The 14,533-nt window shown below is 36.1% G+C and overlaps 2 protein-coding genes across 3 annotated transcripts in view; one reads left to right on the top strand and one right to left on the bottom strand.

The window, feature by feature from the left end:
• The window catches only part of LOC149968657 (uncharacterized), a 365,051-nt gene that overhangs the window by 49,861 nt on the left and 300,657 nt on the right, over positions 1-14,533 (bottom strand). Inside the window, exon 1 of one of the 2 annotated variants that reach the window (XM_090154966.1) lies at positions 1,805-1,821. The exons of the other annotated variant lie outside the window; for it this stretch is intronic. The gene's annotated coding sequence lies outside the window, so the exon portion shown is untranslated. Of the gene's footprint in view, positions 1-1,804; positions 1,822-14,533 lie in introns of those variants that run through there. 2 annotated transcript variants of the gene reach the window in all.
• LOC149968665 (uncharacterized) overlaps positions 1-14,533 on the top strand; it is a 384,171-nt gene that overhangs the window by 281,090 nt on the left and 88,548 nt on the right. The window lies entirely within an intron of this gene.

Genomic DNA, 14,533 nt, shown 5'->3' with positions numbered 1-14,533 from the left:
GTCATCATATAAAAAATTTACCAAGTCTTCGATTAAAATTCGCCTCGAACAAATTTAAAATCGAAACTTCCAGATGAAATTAAAACCTTTCCCAAAGCTCTAGTCTGAACGGTTTTCTAGAATACCAGGCGCGAAGTTGATATGTATCAGCATTATTGTTCAAGTTCAATGCTCATTATTTAAATATCTATTTAAGATAATTGAATAATTATTTTTACACATGAAAGAATACAGGTTTCGTAAAATGTACTATAAATTTGAGAGTAATATCGACTTTCAAAGTATTTAAACAATTCAGCCAAATATATTTAATTTTAGGTACTTTTTCAAGTTAAATTAATAATTAACTAAACGATGGAATCCAATTGCCTTCGAACAATTTATAATTTGAACTGTGCTGATCACGATACAAAAGATCTCGTGAAGGTATATTTAGCCATTTACGAGATAAACGGTGTTTTGTGAGAGCTTGTAAGCGCATTTCATCCAAATTTAAGTACAATTATTTATATAACCATTAGCGATATCCAAATTCGGTTCGAAGGTTTTTTAGAACCAGACCTCGTGATTACAAAACCGAAGAGTTCTTAGTAATCCGAGCTATAGAACTCTAGATTAACAAGCGCAAACACGTCACGTTTTTTAAACTTTCACAATGCTTCCCCTTAATCTTAAATTTAAGCGCTTCACGCAAGTTTTTCCCTTCTTTTTTTATTAATCGCCCCCAGTGTAAGTATATAACCATTATCATGGCAACCAAGTATCCCGAGGATACACCAGATTTGTGTAAGAAATCCCCTTTTTAATTTAACTTTTTCGCTTATATTGTGTATTATTATTATTTGTTATCTGTCAATAAAGGCATTTCAATCGAGAATTTCATTGAGTCTCCTAATCACTGTCCGCTATCATCTTCTTTCTTTTACTTATTGCCATCAACGCACTGCTACGTATCGTAAATAATAATCGATATAGACGCGGGGCGAAGGTCGTAATAAGACCTCTGGACGGAACATCCTGTTTGTGACGTTTTGAACCACGTGACTGCCATTGAAATATACCGGCGGAAGTAAGGAAACGGATGTTCCGTCCAAATGCTGAGTTGCCAGGTAAAAATGTAAATTTTCGGCCCCCCAACTTTCAGCATGGGTCTATTGGTCTCGGGTTCTGAGCTTGTCAGCAAACAGAGCGCGAATAACTTAATATCTAAGTTTTCGTGACTTTTATAAAAATTCAAAAACCCCGCCAATGCGCCCCTTAAAGTTGCCATTTGATGGATTTATTTTTAATGCAAATCAATAATTTTTTTTATTTAAATCAGATTATTATTTTTAATTTAAAATTAATATTTTGAGATTTTTGAAGTGACGATCCCCTCAATGCGTAGGTATGCCCATTGAAAAATAGTGAGAAATAAAGTAAAAACAATTAAATGTCAAGTTTAAATTGAGTTGATTTAATTTCCACATTCAAAGTAATTTAAACTAAAAAAAATGTCGGTAAAATGGATAAACATTCAAAACATTGCGCGAAAATGAAGATAAAACGATATGGATAAGCTGGCCAAGTTCGCTCTTATCTTGGCTAACTGGTATGCACGGTATGTTTTTAGTACCTCCCGTTGAAAATGAATATGTGCCACCGTTGGCCAAGGCCCAAAATCTCTAAAATTTCAGATTCGATTCGTACGAAACCAACTTAAAGACCATACTTAACACTCGACACTAAAACAATTATAAACCGTGCTAATCATAAAACACCTATCCAATAAAATAACAAGATAAATTTACAGTTTAAAACTCACCTAAATAACAGACAAACCAAACCTCGGACCGTTGACCGGAAACTTTGTAGCAGGTATACGAATAGAGGACGGTAAGCGGGCTAATCTCATGGCGCAGTTTTTATGGTATAAATATATCATGTAAAGTAGGAGACATGACGAGCTCTATATTATTTTAGACGAAACAATAGTTTAATTTTAGAATTTTAAAAACGAATGTGGGATTTTATTTGTGGATATATTTATTTATTAATCGCAATTTTATCAGCTTAATCTTGATTTAATCACCTTAGAAGAGATTTAATCGGTTTAATCACTATCTCAATTTAATCGTGATTTAATCAATTTAATCCTTTTAATAATCTTACTCGTGAGCTAGCCTTTTTTATGCATCTTAATTATGATTTAATCCATTTAATCATCCTAATTTGGAATTTATTTATTTATGAAATCACGATTTAATTAGCTTAAAGGTGATTTAATAATCTTGATCGTGATTTATTCATCTTAATAGTGATTTAATCAGATTAATTACTATCTCCATTTAATCATCTTAACCGTGATTTAATCATTTTATCCGTGATTTAATCATCTTAACCGCGATTTAATCATCTTAACCGTGATTTAATCATCTTAACGGTGATTTTATCATCTTAATCGTGATTTAATTGGATTAATCACTAACTCGTTTTGATCATCTTAATCAAGATTTAATCCCTTTAATCATTATCATAGCCGCCTAGATTAATCATTTTTCCCGCACTCTTGACCCTCTAGATTTGTAATTATTCCTAAGTATTCTTAAAGCCCCATATATCAAATTTCTCAGAATTCAAAGACCTATTTAATAAAAAATAATTCCAGTGTTAAACATAATTAAAACTAATGTTAAACTAAAAAACCTAAATAACTTTTGAACGCCACTTACGAATTAAAAATAGTTAATACAATTGATGGAACTCGATAAACCCCCGCTATGAAATATAATATTAAGCTAATTAATTAAACCATTATCTCACAATAAATTATAAACTAAATCCCTGCCTTCAGAAAAGCTAAAATTCAATCCCTCGCTAAAAAGTGTTTTCTCTCGGTCACAAGACCATGGTGCCAGACATTCCGAGCCGTCCAGGTATTTCCCAAAAACTTTCCGAACTAGACCAATAATCTCCCCTCAGCTCACAGAGATCCTATAGAATCATTATCATATTCGCGGGCCACTAGCCCACCATCAGGTAGCAAGATCCCAAGAAAAGCGCACGGTTTCCAAGGCTGCCACCATAAGGTCGCCGAGGAGTCTCGACATTTCCGCTTGGAGACAAAAATTAAAGTAACCTCGAGACTCCCTGGCAGGCTGGCATCCCCCCCCCCCCCCCCCGCGCTACCCCGAGCTACTTTTCGTGGATCAGGCGACGCACAGTAGGACGAAACGAGAAAAAAGTAGGCGCCACGAATATCTCCAAACCTGTTTTAGGTAGAACATTGAAATTTTCAGGTCGCATATTTAAGGTACTGACGAGTGACAATGACATTTCCGCACGTGTATCAAACGAATTTTTTAATACATTTAATGTTGCGCTACTGTCGTAAGAAAGGAATCGAGTGCTAAGGGGGGGCGGTTGAACCCCCCTAACCCCCCCTTATTTACGTGCTACATCAGTACCATCATAGGACACGAGTATTAGATGCACCAATGACCCACGTAAAATGTTAGGTCACCAATTACTTTTGTTTCAAGTTGTTATTTGTGAATTTCAGAAAAATCGGGAAATTTTTCACGGTTTTAGAATTTGTAGTTTTTGTAGGTGGTAAACGAAAAGTTTCAATGAGTAGGGTGTAGAGCATACTCGAAAACCTCTAATGGAACTGGTATGGTCAAAATCGTACATTTTGTCACTGAAATAATAGGTCATGAAAAATAACAAGTTGGTACTACCCAAAGGTTTTTACGCCTAATGTTACGCCCAGTGAAATTTTATAAGGAATTACAGTAGGGCCCCGCACACGTTTTCTAGGGAAATAAGTGTCGGTGGTTCTGTGGTAGAACGTCCGCCTGTCAACATGAGGTCTCGGGTTCAAATCCTGACTGATGCGATCGCAAATTAATACTAAGACGAATACTGTAAACAATTGGGGGAAACCCTGCCATTTGGACGTTGAGACGTTTATCATAACCCTCAGCACTCGGTCCGTCCCAAAAAATCAATAAGAAGAAGTTGGAGAGCAAAGACGCATATGCAAATTCAACACTCACAACCGCCATTACACAAATTCCACACTCACAACCGCCATAACAAACAAACTCAAGATTCCTACAATACACGTAAACATAAACATTGCAACAAATTCCCATTACAACTGAGCCGAAACCGAAACGACGGCGAGCGTTAACGAAAAAAAACCTACCAAACCGCAACCTACGCAACCGCAACTTTACCCGTTAACGCTCACCGTCAGACGGTGGTTTTCCCAACCTTTAACAACGATTTCACGACTTTTCACCGGTAACACGTATTGGACTTTGCCCCCGGTAACGCGTTCGCACGCACACACTGACACACAGGCAGACAGACACACACACAGACACGATGATTGTAAAACCCCTCCTAGGGGACTTTGTCTCTCATGATCGCGATATCCCTTACGGTAATACCCAGGATCATTTTTGTACATCGGTCTCGTACGCTTGGTGGAAATTTCGATATGTTTATTGTAATCAAAAACGCGGCTTGCGGGTGGCAATCAATTGTGGTATCTTCTGAAGTAGTATAATTAATTTCGAGATTTGAATGCTTAGGAACACAGAAGTAATCGTTAAATTGTTCCACGGAGATTGTGGAACATTGTTTGGATTTTTTATTTCTTCCCAGAATCTTATTAATAGTTTTCCAAAGTGTCTTAGAGTTAGGCGATTCCAGTAGTTGTTTTTTATAGTAATTAGTTCTCGCGTTTCTTATTATATTGTTTAGTTTATTTCGATGGGTTTTATATCTAATCTCATTTTCGTCATTTGGGTTGTTTCGTAATATTTTATAAAGTTTATTTTTAAGCTTAATTTCTTGTCTGCATATGCAGACTTATAACTAAGTGGTCAGTTACATCCCAGTCTTTGATTACGTTAATTTTTTTGATGTTACATGAATTAGAGAAACAGTGATCGACTAAGGAGCCTTAGATTGTAGTCGGAGAGTTGATTTGCTGAGTTAGATTGTAAGACATGGTTAAATCGATAAGTTTATTTGCATCGCTATAATCTTTTAACAGATTTATATTTAAGTCTCCCAGAATAAGTTTTTTACTATCGGCACTACCTAACGCGCGTATTATTTCATCGAAAATCTTAATAAATTCGTTAATCGACGTACCGGTAGGTCTATATATAACACAGATATATAAATCATTTATTTTTATGGTATCGATTTGTACTGTGTCATTATTTATTAAGGCTTTTTCAACTACTTCTACGTTAAGAACATCTTTTACATATAAGCTGACTCCGCCTCCACTTCTACCGCTTCAGCCTTGACCATAAAAAGTATAGCCATCAAGGTGATCAGAGTATTCATTTTCGAACCAAGTTTCAACTAGGGCATAAATATGCACTTCTTTATTCAAATTTGTTAAACAATTTGATAGTAATTTAGGAAAATTTGCGTTCGCGCTTCGTATATTGTGGTAAATTATATTAAGCATAATAGAAAAAAGAGTTACCAGCCAATTTTTTAGATATAATTATAATTAGTTTAACACTGAACAATTTTAGCTGATTGATAATCGTATTTCAAAGTATCATAATCAATTTTAATTGTGTTAGTGTTTAACCATTTAAATTTAGACGGTAATTTGGTTTTTGCAAAAGCTCTACGATTATAACGAGCTAGGGACTGCATTTGAGTATAGTCTTGTTCAATGTAGATGTTTAAACCCTTAAGTGTAACATTATTTTTTAATACGTCCATTTTAATATCATAGGTTTCTGCTTTGTAAATTATAACTCTGGTTTTGTTGGTTTGGTAAGGGCCTCGTCGGAAAACTTGACTTGGTGATATAGCGATGTTTAGGGATAGTTTGTTTGAGAGTAAATCAGTTACCTTTGTCACAAACGTTTGCCTATCTTCATGATCATTATCCTGAACGCCCTTAATAACTAGATTATTCCGCCTCATTGAGACGTCGAGATTGTCTATCAACATTGTATTATGGTCTATTTTTGCTGTAATGTCTTTACGTAGGCTAGATATTTCTTAGTCTTTAGTGTCTAGTCGGAATTTAATTCCCGGAATGTCTTGTACACTGTTTTAAATTCCATCGATCGTAACCTTCATTTGAGTTTGCCAAGATTCAGTTTTAGCTATTTTGTCACCTAATTTTTTATTTAGATCATCAAAACGCGTACTAAAGTTATATTCTATACGTTTTAGTTTAGCTAATATGTCGTCGGTACTTGATGGGCCAAGGGGGTGCCTTGAGTATTGGCCTAGACATGGAACTAATCAACGCTAAAGGACGGATCACAGCCGTAGATTTTACCGCTGCCGTTCTGAAAAATATTCGGTGACAACCCCCTCCGCGTTTTCTCCCCCCCCCCCGATTCAAAACGGAAACCGATGGACTTTTCGCGCCATCTATCGTTGCGTTTACAAACTAAAATATGGATTTGTTTGATAATTTTAATTCGGGTGATTAATAATTGAAAAATTAAAAATATGGTGCGACCAAAGATATGTGTTTACAGCGGGTGTAGAAGCGATAATCGGCAAATTCATAAGGAGTATATGAAAGGTGTGAATTTCATTGCTTTTATAATAATAATAATAATCAGCTAGGCTAATACCCAAGGCACCACCTTAGGCCTAAGTCATCAAGCGACTTTTGAAGCCTTTAATTCAGGTGGCTTAAGCGTAGTTATGAAAAGTGCAAGCAGTGGATAAACTGGCTGGGTAGAGATAGAGGTCGGCGTTTGAATAAGAAATTATACGATTGTTTATATTTATCCATAACCGAGAATTATTCAGAAATATTCGAAAAAAATGATTAATTTTGCATGTTAAATCGTTGTTTAATCGTATAATTTATTCGTATAAATCAAATAATACTAATTTTAATGATTAATTGAAATTTTGGCGGTTAATTTATTTGCTCCGCCGACCTCTAGGTAGAGAAGATTACCCAATTGGGAGGGTGAACAAGAATACCTATTTATGTACTAAGCATTTTGTTGGCGGTCGAGGGCCAACGGTACAATATCCCAATTTAATTCATAACCCTACAGCAAGTAAATGTTAAAGTTATATGATATACATAGCACTAATGGCATTCGGTTATTTTAGGAGTATGTTTCTATTCTTAAACCTGTGAGAAATGCAAATAATCCTACAGTTGATGATATCCAAGTTATCATTGAAAGTCCTGCACCTATGGAAATGGCAGATCCTGAATTAACGGAAGATACTGCACAGAGCGCAGATCCACAAATTGAATAACGGATATCCAAAGAAAACAAGAGGCTGTCATTGAAACTCCTGCACCTATGGAAATGGTGGATACTGAATCAGCGGAAGTTTCCTTACTGAACCAGAAGTCCATAATGTTTCGGATATGATAGTCGTGTAAAGAAAAACTTAAAAAGTGTCTTCAGCGTGTGTCCTACCGCTTGGTCTTTAACATTTCTAGACAACTGCTTGAAAGTTCGGAAGATGGATGAAACAATTGGGCAAGTGCTTGTGTGCATTATGATTGATAAATCTTTTAAAGCAAGTTTTGAAATATTTGGGAGAGTCTTTACTGAGGAGTTCACTTTGACGAGATTGCCTCAATATATTTACGATCAAGATTGTCTAGAAAAATGCTTGAAAACTTTAGATGGAAAATTCCAAATTTGTAAAGGAAACCCAGATAAAGATTATATCAAAATATTTAAAAAACATAACATTGCCAATGGTTTTCAAGACCCAGTATTTATGGCGGTGCGTAGTCAAAAGTGTTGTTTATTGATTCCAACTAGTGTTGTGAAAGTGCGCTGTTTCTATTGCATTAAACAAAGGGCTAGTTTCCGGAATATCTTGTATAAAATCAGGAAAAAAAATGATTGTGACGTTACTCATTTCAAGAACTTGAGTAAAGAAACCCTAATTGAAAGCCTCAGGCAAAGCAAAAAAAAATCATCTATTTTGAAGACTAAAGTCAGACGTCTGGAATTGAGACTCAAGAAATTATTAAAGCAAGAACGTGAAAGTGACGAAGATGATGATCATGAAGAATTGCTAGATATTTTGGAGAAAAAGGTTAACTCGGACAAAAAAAAAATAATGTAGGAGATTTCGCAGCTCTCTTCTTAAAAACACAATTCATATCTTGAAACATTTCAAAAGCTTCTTCGGTCGCGTACTTTAAGTTTCTACGGTTTTGATGTTCCACCCATTCGCGCCATTCGATACGAACTTTTTCAACATGCTTTTCCCTCATAATTTCTCCAAATTTTCTTCCTAGTGTTATCTTCTCGGTTTCACTCTTTCTCAGCTTAACCAATTTTTTCATTATAGTTCCCACGACGTAATATAGCGCATTGTCACTTCCTTTTGATGAACACAAAACGGTGGAACTAGGTGTAGGTGTTATCTTGCTAATCACTCTTCCTGCCTGATAGATGAAATCCATGAAGTTGGAGATTGCAGAGTTTTTTCTCCAATTGTTAGATCAGAGGCGTTCTGTAATCATAAACAAGTCATGAGTCTCCTCATTTTAGGTTAAATTAATAAATAGTTTATACTAACTTCTTGAGACTCCTGAAAGAAATGAGGTCGGTCACTCGTGTCATGCAATTTTTTAAATGTGTTGTATGTTTCCTCTAATTTTACGTTTGTAAATAAGTTCTTAAAATAAGATTTTAGGTTTTCAAAAAGTTGACCATCATTATCTGTTTCATTTAACGGCCAATTTAAAGCCAAAAGTTTCCTTTCAGTCACAGGAATTTAATCTCTAAACATCTCTAATTTTTGTTTTCCATCTTTAAAAATTTCCTTAAACTTTTCGTTTTATTCATTGCCTGCAAAAGGGATAAGGTTAATCCTTGGTGGTTAAAATACATCACAGGCTCACAGCAGCTATGCCTCAACAAACATACCCAGTAGCAGTAGCAGACGACGCAACCATTCGCAAAAAAAATTGAATCACTTTTCCACGAGGGGTAAGACACTTATTATTTTTGTGTACACCGGGAGTTCGAACTCTGCAGAGTTCTCGAGAGTTCTCGAGAGTTCACGAGAGTCCACTAGAGTTCACGAGAGTTCACTAGAGTTCACGAGAGTTCACTAGAGTTCACGAGAGTTCACTAGAGTTCATGAGAGTTCGTGAGAGTTCGTAAGAGTTCGTAAGAGTTCGTAAGAGTTTACGAGAGTTCCAGAGAGTTCATGGGTGAGTTCCAGAGAGTTCATTGGTGAGTTCTTGAGAGTTCGGAAGAGTTCTCGAGAGTTCGGGAGAGTTCTCGAGAGTTCGGGAGAGTTCCAGAGAGTTCATGGGTGAGTTCCAGAGAGTTCATTGGTGAGTTCTTGAGAGTTCGGAAGAGTTCTCGAGAGTTCGGGAGAGTTCTCGAGAGTTCGGGTGAGTTCCAGAGAGTTCATGGGTGAGTTCCAGAGAGTTCATTGGTGAGTTCTTGAGAGTTCGGAAGAGTTCTCGAGAGTTCGGGAGAGTTCTCGAGAGTTCGGGTGAGTTCTTGAGAGTTCATGGGTGAGTTCCAGAGAGTTTATTGGTGAGTTCTTGAGAGTTCGGAAGAGTTCTCGAGAGTTCGGGAGAGTTCTCGAGAGTTCGGGTGAGTTCTTGAGAGTTCTTTAGTGAGTTCTCGAGAGTTCGGAAGAGTTCTCGAGAGTTCGGGAGAGTTCGGAAGAGTTCTCGAGAGTTCGGGAGAGTTCTCGAGAGTTCGGGAGAGTTCTCGAGAGTTCGGGTGAGTTCCAGAGAGTTCATGGGTGAGTTCTTGAGAGTTCGGAAGAGTTCTCGAGAGTTCGGGAGAGTTCTCGAGAGTTCGGGTGAGTTCCAGAGAGTTCATGGGTGAGTTCCAGAGAGTTCATTGGTGAGTTCTTGAGAGTTCGGAAGAGTTCTCGAGAGTTCGGGAGAGTTCTCGAGAGTTCGGGTGAGTTCTCGAGAGTTCGGGTGAGTTCCAGAGAGTTCATGGGTGAGTTCCAGAGAGTTCATTGGTGAGTTCTTGAGAGTTCGGAAGAGTTCTCGAGAGTTCGGGAGAGTTCTCGAGAGTTCGGGTGAGTTCCAGAGAGTTCATGGGTGAGTTCCAGAGAGTTCATTGGTGAGTTCTTGAGAGTTCGGAAGAGTTCCAGAGAGTTCATGGGTGAGTTCCAGAGAGTTCATTGGTGAGTTCTTGAGAGTTCGGAAGAGTTCTCGAGAGTTCGGGAGAGTTCTTGAGAGTTCATTGGTGAGTTCTCGAGAGTTCGGAAGAGTTCTCGAGAGTTCGGGAGAGTTCTCGAGAGTTCGGGAGAGTTCAAGGGTGCGTTCCAGAGAGTTCATTTGTGAGTTCCAGAGAGTTCGGGAGAGTTCACGAGAGTTCTCGAGAGTTCACGAGAGTTCTTGAGAGTTCAAGGGTGAGTTCCAGAGAGTTCATTGGTGAGTTCGGGAGAGTTATCGAGAGTTTGAGGGAGTTCGGGGGAGTTCGAGGAGAGTTCTTGAGAGTTCGCGGGAGTTCTTGAGAGTTCACGGGAGTTCAGGGGAGTTCATAAGAGTTCCAATAGCAAATGTACACCTGAGTTCTTGAGTGTCTTACCCCTCGCTTTTCCAGCGTTGCCTCGAAATCCCGCCAGGGCACGTTGTTACCGAACATTTTTTCAGATTTCCTCAAAGATGAACCGTCCTTTAGTGTTGAATGGTTGCATGGCCTAGATGACCTCGGAAATTTAAAACTATATTATCCTCTCAAATACATGTCCCTTCTTAGCCGCAGTAAACTGACACACGGTTACCCATATATCTTCTTCTTATTTTAATATATGAACAAGAATTGATCTCTTTATATATAGAGATAATGTTTAATTGTTTATATTCCGTCGATTTTTATTTCGCTCCCGTTGCAGCTCTAGGATCTGAACCCCTCCCCTTAACACTCAATCAACTCCAGGTGGCGCATTATTGGCTCTCTAAATATTACGTCCTCTTGACGCAATTGATAAGAACGCCTCCCTTACAAAAACTTTCTCACGAATTCTTAAGAAAAACCTAACGAGCTTGAAGTAGTTTTTGAAAGTTTTAACTATGGGAAATTTTTTATCAAGAACTCTTTGGAGGAACCAATGGAATTTTTTATAAAACCTTTTAAGTAATTGTTGGGAAAAAACTTACTAGGAACTCTTAGGGGAACCAATGGAATTTGTGAGAAAACCTGTTAGATAATTGTTGGGAAAAGATTTCTTAAGGTCTCTTTGGAAAAACTAAATGGATGTTTGATAAAGTCTCTTAAGTAGTTATTTGGAAACAATTTCTTACTAACTCTTTGGGGACACCAATGGAATTTTTGAGAAAAACCTGTTAGGTAATTGTTGGGAAACATTTTCTTAAGGATATTTTGGAAAAGCTAAGGTAGTTATACGGAATCGTTAATAAGATCTGTGTGTAAAGGGAACAATTTTTTGGAGAAAATGTTTCTAAATAATCATTCATAAAATCCAAGGTATCTTATGAGATAATCGTATACGGACATTGTTTGACAATATAAAATTAATTGCAATCGTAAATTTTACAACAATAGTATATAAGCCGACAATAAAAGGCAATATATAATTAACGAATATAAAGTAAAATAATTAAACCACAATTAATATAGTTTTATAAATAAAAAACTATACAACTATGTTCGCTACCCATTATGGAGCTTCATCAAAGTGGTGAAACTATTCCTAGTTTTAATAAAAGTTTAGTTTAACATTGGGAACTGCGAATCGGTAGTTTTCGAATCTTCAATCGAATCAACTAATTGAATTCTAACGCATGGTTCGATTGCTATTCGATTCGCACTGCCCTAATTTTAATTTAATTTTTAATTTCATTTGGAAATTTCGGTGTACAGGTACGTTTTAAGCGATTTTAATAGAGATTTTTAGAAACTTTAAATAAATTTATGTTATATCACGAAACCTTAATTTCCATCCAAAACTACATTTAATTTAATTAAAAATTGTTTATTACCTTTAAATACCAAGATTCGCCATTCGCCGAAGCTAAGGTTCTAAACAGCGGGCATTCCCATAGAAATCGGATAACAAACTAGAACGATTTTTGAAATTTTGTCGAGGGTTCCGATTATAAATTTTAAAAAACCCTGCCTTTGGCCCATGCTTTTCGTTTGGCTGGCAACGAAAGTTACGTCATCGGTGCCAAACTGGTGAACTAACACTCTATTTCGCCTAAAATTAAATGGCCGACTTTAGCTCGACGCTAACGCGGTTTTTTTTTAAATCTTCAAAGTAACTTATGTTTAATTAAAGTAATCAAATCGTGTAAGAGTACATACTCAAAAGAAAACATATCTTTTCACAGGTTAGTGTTAGAAATAGTTTTCTTTTTACCATAATTTCCAATCGCTAAGAACGCACTAGAAAACGCGTTTCTTTCAAATCATAGAAAGATAGCTTTTAAAAAAAATGAAGAATGGTTCAAAATTACGTAATTAAATATTTAAGGAGTAATTACTCAAACAAAAACATATCTTTTCACAGGTTACTGTTAGAAATAGTTGTTTTACGAGCAATGGTTATGGGGAAAACCGGTGCACAGTAATCGTTTATCGCGAATATCTACGTTAGTATTGTATGTAGGGCTATAAACCCAAGTGTGAACATTAGGGTCCGGCTATTTCCTTCGAAAAATGTTCTATGAACATTTTACATACGAACAATCGTTTTGTCGTAATCGCGGTTTTAACGTTGTACCTGAAACGCGTCTTACAATTTTGCGCCTTCGTTGACTTAAAACGCATCCGCCGCTCTTCATGTAACCGCGTTTAAAATTTACCACCCAGCTAACTCTCGTTATTTTTGCAATAAATCGCTTGAAAATGAAGCTATTGTGAAGGATGTGTGAGATAAAATGATGGGAAAGTCGGAATAATAAGTCACTTCAATTTAAGTTCATATTTGTTGGGGATTGCTACCGCAGTTTGGTTCGCTAACTTTAATTTTAATTAGTTTTTGGGAGAGCTATGTTGCTAATTCAGTAATTAGGTGAACTAATATCATTTCTATTCTGACTAAAATACTAACTACTCTTCTACTAAACGAATTGAAATAACTTCGACTATTTTAAGATACTGAAACAGTTTATTATTGTTGAGGTCTAAATATTTTAACCCTTTTACTTGGGCGACTAAAATAATTCTGCCCGTTTTTCGGACACACAAACCGTTGAAAGGTCGGTAGAAATTTTCCTTCCCTTTTGCAAGCGCTGAAATACAATACACAGGATTCGATACGCGATTGAGAAAGAGCGAGCTGGCGCCTTCGGGGGCGACGGGGGTTAAGGAAAATTTCTAGTCATTCTTCGCTCCAAGGAGTGTCCAAATGAAAAATAAAGAAAACCCAGCTCCTCTCTCCCAAACTAGTTTCACAATTTTTAGAAACGGTAAAATATATAAACATGGAAAACACAAATTATGACAAATTTCAAAATATACAAAAATACGACAAATATTGAATACACTTAATTTGAGCATTAACACAAATATTTAGATATGGTTAATTAATATTAAACAAAATTAAATCAGTTATTTTACAATATTGACTGCCGTAAGGAATAAATCCAAAAGACCAGTATCAAATTAATGCTTTGAAAAGAAAACACGACACCAATGAGACTGTTCGACATGTAGAACGCGAGCGAATAAACCTACCAAATGATATAAGAAATATTCCCGTTTATATGAACTTAAATGTAATATAAAATCGTCTTGAAAAAACGTTTATTGCTTTATAACATTCAAAAATAATATTAAAATTATTAACATTAATAATATAATAAGTTTGCGTTGTCAACGCATAGACTAAGAAAGGTTTACATAGACTAAGAAAGGTAAACCTTTCTTAGTCTATGGTCAACGCGCGTATTTTCAAACGGAAAAACCCGATTACTATTGTTAAATCTTGGATTAATAATATGATATTTTTAATACGAAACAAATAACGAAATACGTACGTGGAATTTTTGGCGTTAAATAAGCTTAGAACATATTTCGTTATTTGTTTCTTATTGCAGGGAGCGTTCGCCATCATTTAACCAAGATTTAACGATAGTAATCGGGTTTTTCCGTTTCAAAATACGCAGTAGATTAAACCGAGGCTTAAGACTGGACAAGATTCCGCGCCTTAAAATTTTCGTCTACTTTAAAGATACATTCTGAACGAACCAATGGATGAAAAGTTATGAAACTAGCTTTTAAATAAACCTTGAAACTTATTTCAAGCCATATTTATAATTCACCGATGACAAAATTCGTGAAAAGTATTAATATCGTTCCGAATTACAACCTACTTTCTAAAATCTCATTTTTCTATCTAATACGCGCGTTGACAACACAAACTTTACATAGACGAGCAGATGCTCGGTTATCGACATGGTGCGGGAAAAATATTTTTGAATGTTATAAAGCAATAAACGATTTTTCAAGACGATTTTATACTACATTTAAGTTCATATAAACGGGAAAAATTGTCAGTGGAATATTTCTTATATCATTTGGTAGGTTAATTAACGTTTAATTATCGC

Source organism: Leiobunum rupestre, chromosome 1 (assembly GCF_980474605.1).
Source record: "Leiobunum rupestre chromosome 1, qqLeiRupe1.1.hap1, whole genome shotgun sequence".
Classification (NCBI taxonomy): Eukaryota; Metazoa; Arthropoda; class Arachnida; order Opiliones; family Sclerosomatidae; genus Leiobunum; species Leiobunum rupestre.
Note: the sequence above shows the minus strand (reverse complement) of the source record. Positions and strands in the feature narration are given on the sequence as shown.